General features: G+C 39.1%; 1 pseudogene; it reads right to left on the reverse strand.

Moving 5' to 3' along the window:
* Positions 1-1,599: 1,599 nt before the first annotated feature.
* LOC127682079 (heat shock protein HSP 90-beta-like) lies at positions 1,600-2,920 on the reverse strand (annotated as a pseudogene).
* Positions 2,921-6,240: the final 3,320 nt, after the last annotated feature.

A 6,240-nucleotide genomic window follows, 5' to 3' on the forward strand; every position in this document is an offset into this window, starting at 1 on the left:
ATTAAAATGTTATATTTGCCCCATGTCTCCTTATTTTCAACTCTTGGGCATGGAGTCATATGCTGTTTCTTCGATTAAAAATAAGGGACTTTTCAGGCAATAAAGTGTTCTGGACTTCAGCCTCAAAGCAAATCCTCTATTTTCTTCTTTAAACAATGAACAGGCTACTTACCACTCTATCCTATTGTATCTTTTATATATTGAAAGCATTCTCTTCTATACTTTTTCCTTTTTTCTTTACTTTTAATTTCAAAACAAAATAACAAACAAACAAAACCCATAAAACATAATACCCAACCCTGCTATCCTGCAGGAGGGTATCTTCCAGCCTTAAGGCACAAAACTGGATAGAGGAGGTCCTGTAGACATGAGCAGAGAGCCTGGAAGTTCAGGGCTGGACAGGCTCTTGGAGGAGCCAAGGGAAAGCACATAGAGGATATGAGCTTCCTAGGAGCTCTATAATCTACTTCTTCCATGTAAGATACATCCTCATCATCCTCAAGTGTGAGGGAAATTACATCAGGAATGGCAGCACTGAGCTGTTCTACTGTCACCTCATCTTTCTTGGTGCCCAAACCTAGTTCAATCACATGGTAGATGCAGTTGGAGTGTGAGTGGGGATCCTTGGAGGAGAAACCAGAGAAGAATAAAGTAGTTTCAAGCAGCACCACCACCATGTCCTTGACAACTTTGACATTTTTGTCTGTGTCAACCTTCTACCACAGGGCCCCCACAATGGGGTGGTCAGGATTGATCTCCAGGTGGTATTTGGCCATCATGCAGCCCATTGTAGAGTAGCCAAGTGTCTGGACCTTCATGATCCATTCCACGTTGGCTGTCCAGTCATAGGTACTTGTCACAACACAACATGGTGAAGACACAAGCCTCTTGAAGATTCTTATTTTTTCAACCTTCTATCCAAGATTTCTTTAATGAGCTTGAAGAGATTCTCAAACTTTGGCTTGCTTTCTTCTATCTCTTCTTTGCTTCCTTGTCCTCTCATAGCTTCAGGCCCACCTTAGTCACCATACCAATCTTTTTCTATCAAATTCCTTGAGCTGCTGCATGCAGTGCCATTAATAGGTTCAGTCACATACACCACTTCAAAGTCTTGATTCTGCACATGCTCCACAAAGACAGTGTTAGTCACCTGCTCTTTGCTCTCACCAAATGATACAGAAGATGGACTTCTGTGTTTTCTTCAATGAGACAAGTACTCTGACAGGTAAGTCATCACATCTCCACACTGAGAGGTGTCATAGTAGAGAAGCTCAGAGATGCTCTGATGGTTAATAGAATATCCATAGATTGGATTCTAAGTGTTTAATTTTTGGAGAATACCTCCTAAAATTTCTTGTAGTTCTCATTGTCTTCCGTCAACTCAGAAAAGAGCTCAAGGCACTTCTTCACAAGGTTTTTACAGATGACTTTTAGGATTTTGCTCTGTTACAGCATTTCTTGTTAGATGTTCAAGGGTATATTCTTAAAGTCAACCACACCACAGAAAAATTTGAAGTATTCAAGTATCAGATTATCACAGATGCCCATGATAAACACACCACAGAAATACAGCTTGATATTGCTCTTCATCTTCTTGTTCTAAAAAAGGTCAAAGGGAGCTCAGCAAGGAATGAAAAACAGTGCCTTGAAGTTTAAATGACTTTCTACAGAGAAGTGTTTGACTGCCCAGTGGTCTTCCTAATCATTAGTGAGGCTCTTAGAGAATTTACCATATTCCTCTTAAGTCATCAGGATTTCTTGGCCCAATAGACTGTAATGGATGGAATAGGAATAGCTCCCATAGAGTCATGTATTTGAATCCTTGGCTCATAAGGAGTGCCACTATTAGAAAATATAGCCTTGTTAGAGGAAGTGTGTTCCTGTGGAGGTAGACTTTGAGGTCTCCTATGCTTAAGCTATGCCCAGTGTAGCGCATGATCTCCTGATGTCTGTGGATTAAGATGTAGAACACTCAGCTCTTTCTCTAGCACCATGTCTACCTACATGCTGCCTTGTTTCCTGCCATGATGAAACCTCTAAAATTCCTTTATAAGATTTGCAGTGGTCATGGTGCCTCTTCACATCAATAATACCCTAAGACATAGACTTTATTCAACTCTTCATGGACATTCTCTCCAATGTTCATTATATCTTTTTCTTATCTTTGTCACTGTCATTCTCACCAGATCCCATATCTTCATGCTTAGGCTTCTTCTCATTACCTTTATTTTTCTCTTCTTTCTCTTTCTCTGCTTTATCATCACTAATCTCTCATTCCTTCTCTAAATAGAGAGTGATGGAATAGCCTCTGAACTTTGAGTGCCTCTTCATCACTTCTTTGACCCTCTGCTCCTCTAAGTGTTCTTTCTGGTCTTTGAGGAGAATGGTCACTTTGGTCCCTAGGCCCATGTGCTCACTGTGGTCTGCACAAACCGTGGATGATCCACCAGCAGAGGACATCCAGGCATCCTGTTCATCATCATTGTACTCTGTGATCACTACTACTCTCTCTATCACTAGATAGGTTGAATAGAATCCAGCACCAAACTGCCAATAATAGAGATGCCTGGACCAGCATGGAGGACCTCCGTGAATACTTTTGTGCTAGAGATAGAAATGGTTCCTGTGTTCTGTATGAAGTCTGCCATGGTCATGCCAATTGCTGTGTCTATCAAAGTCAGCATGTGCTCCTGAGGGTTGGGAATAATGTCAATTTTCAGCTTTAACCCTTAGAAGAGTATATGAGGCTTTCAAAGGGAATCTTGTCTAAGGCATTAGAAGCACTAGAGATCAACTCTCTAAGGAAAATTTCCTTGTTTGAATAGCAATTATTGATAATGATGGACATAAGCTGAGCAAGTTCTGCCTGAAAGACAAAGGTCTCCACCCCTTCCTCTATATGACACACTTCCTCAGGCATCTTAACAGGAAAGACAAATATTAGTTCAGAAGATGGGTGGACCTGGATGTGCATGCTAAGACTAGGCTGTGCAAGGATGCCTCAAGAGAAGTACTCCCTTACTTTTCTTAGCTCTTGTCAAGGGTCATGGTCATGGGTCTAGGAAGTGTCACCCACCCCTGCGCGCACGCACACACACACACACACACACACACACACATGCACACAATCGTATAGTTGCACCACAGACCAAAACATATCTTTGCTTTGCTTCCTGTTGAAGCTCTTGCCCAGCTACTTCTCCTTTTTCAAACATTCTCAAGTTCATCATTTCTTAATTCTTCATTATTTATAATCAAATCTCCTTTGACAACCACATTGTGCACAAGAAAATTCTGGAACATTCTAATCATCTCAAAATATGTTTAATAGCATGCAATCATTTAATATTTTTGAACAAAATTCTCCATAAAAACTGAAAGAGAATGAATGAAAAATACCTTTGGGGGTGAATAAAAGCCATATGTCTCCATGGTAACTACGATTATGTCTCACACATAGTAAACACTTTTTAAATTAATTGATAATGAAAATAATTCCTTGATTATCAGTATTATGAAGGACTGAAGCCAATAGGGTCCAATAATAAGAAACCCATTTCTGTTTACAGTATCCCATTTGAAGGGAGCGGGGTGGGGGAGGAAACAGTGTTGCAGAAGTAAAGATTTGTTTGACATTGAAAAATGAAAACAAAAGATGTTTTCCTGAAGTATATTTTTATAAATTCATTATATCCCCTACTCATTTGTGTGTGTGTGTGTGTAAATTATTAAATAAATAGTACCCACATTATGATGAACTACAACACTTCATGCTTATTTAAGATGCTAAGGAATACATTATTCTGTTGGCTATAGGGAATGGGACTGCAAGTCTGATTTAATCAATAATTTGGATGAGAGGAGAATTCTTGACATTCAAATATTTGATTTAATTGATTGATAAAACTTTGTTCTACTCATCCAGCATCTTTCTGGCGATCTTACTTTCACTCGGTGTCTAGTCAGGGGTGTGGGTTGATGGGCAGAAGTGGTGGAATGAGCCACAGTAAAAACAGAAACATGGTTAGTCCACAAGCTATCCTCGTTGTGTCTGAAAAGAGAAGGCTAGCACTGTGTCCACTGGAGTACAGCACAAGACAGAAGCACTCCATAGTGTCTTAGCAAACCAACCACCAAGGGAACTGAACATGTGAACATATGCTTATTTAGAAAAAAATTGTAAGCATATTTTCCTTATTAATGTGTCTCCCAACCCTTATTTACTTGCCATCTTTGTGGATTCTGTATCTGCTGTAGAAATTACCCAATGTAGTGGCCCAACACCAACATGGATTTTTTTAAGCTTATATCTGGAGATTACAATAAAAAAATCAGTCCCATTGAGCCAAAAGTCAAAGTGGCATGGAGAGAGTCTAGTTCCTTCAGGAAGCGTTGGGGACATCCCATGTCCTGCCTTTTCCCAGGTCTCCTGTATTCTATAACCAGTGTCTGCTTCTTCCCGCTTCAGACTGCATCACTCCAATCTGTTTCCTTACTGCATCTCCTAACTCTGCCTCTCATGATTGATTAAATTTTAACCTCCTTACTCCTGACTTGCATTCCTATGTCATGCCGCTATTTTTAAATCTATATTCTCTGTAGGCAATATCTGTATAAAAACAAGGGTTCTACACAGGTTATATTAGGAGGTTATTTCTCAGATGAATATTTCAAAGCTGTTAAATATGAGAAAAGTTAAGAAAGGAAGATAGCAACTCACTAATGACAAAGAAAAATGCTGTTAGAAAATTTCTTCACTTTCCTGGCATTCTAGTTTTGACCTAGATACCGAGATAGACAGTGGTGCTCAGATGAATAATCTAATTTAAGGTCTAAAACTCCAGACTTGTTCCTGAAGAAGAAAGCTCTTCAATTAATGAACAGCCAGGAAAATCCAAAAGATTTTACTTTTTACAACAAGCTATTGCTTGAAGAAGGAGCTGGCTCTGTTTGAAGTGCAGGGAATCTGCAAGTAGAAATAAACTCAGCAGGATGAGGAAAAGGATCCATTTTGTAAAGGGCACGGGAAATGAACCATGGCAACTGCTACGGGGCAACTGTGAGCAACTCCAGCCATCCAATCAGTGCGATGCAGTGCCAGTGTGAGGCTCTTGTCATCTCCACAGATGGGGGTGATGATATTGAGGCCGTCTATTTGCTGCTAGAGGAAAGAATTTGCTGCAAGGGAAGAAGTCAATGGATCCAGGCGTTTGATATATTGAGAAACAAGGAACCAACTGTGCTGGGCACTTTTGTCATTGTCCAGCAGAGGTAGAAATCAGAAACTTGCAATTACACACTGCTGGTGGCATTCTAACTGAAAAGGCCTCTAACTGTGACAGTTACTAAGTGCCTCTTCCCTGAGAATAAATGCGAACCGAGTGATAAGCCAACCTTTCAGACAGTCCTCTTTCTTTAAGGAAACAGTGTTTGGTGATGGGGTGGATATCATGTTTCATTACCTCGGAAATAGGACCAGAAGGAATGAAAACTTTCTTACCCTACAATGTGTTTTTGTAAATGTGTTGACAAAGTTAGAATTTAGGTGAGACTGTGTGTGTGTATGCATGTGTTCTCAATAAAACAGTGCCCAAACTAGGAGAAATTGTAAGATTTTTAGGACTAAATTTCTGCAGGGAAGTGGATAGAAAACATGAGAATATTAAAATATTCTCTACCTACAGTTTCCTTTTCTCTGGGGTCACTAGCACAGTATAGAAAATATCAAAAGGAAAATGTATTATTATAGTTCTATTTAATTAATAATTGGTATTTTTTATAATTTATGAGCCTAATTTATGTAGGTAGGTATATGTAAAACAGATAGTAGATATATGATATGCTATTCTCTATGGTTTTAATAGAGGTTTTATAATTTATTCTCATGGATAAGAAGGAGCTACTATTATGTGTAATTATATGTATTTGTATATGGTGTCTAAGCAATCTTCAAAAATGGCCTTCAATGATCTTCTGAGAAAAGAATACCATCTTTGTCCTTTCAGAGTTTCAAAACCCAAATTCCTCATTTGTTTTATGGGGTTAAAGCACCACTGTTTTGAGATCAACTGCCATTAACATTGTTGAACTTTTGTAAAGTGATTAGCATATGGGATTTGTTAAATGATGATGTCACCACCAACAGCAATAACCAGAGACATCAGCGGTAGTCCTAGCAATAAGACTTGAATTAAACTAGTGATCTCTGCGTGGTGTTACACATGCATAAATGCATGCTTT

Source organism: Apodemus sylvaticus, chromosome 4 (assembly GCF_947179515.1).
Source record: "Apodemus sylvaticus chromosome 4, mApoSyl1.1, whole genome shotgun sequence".
Taxonomy (NCBI): Eukaryota; Metazoa; Chordata; class Mammalia; order Rodentia; family Muridae; genus Apodemus; species Apodemus sylvaticus.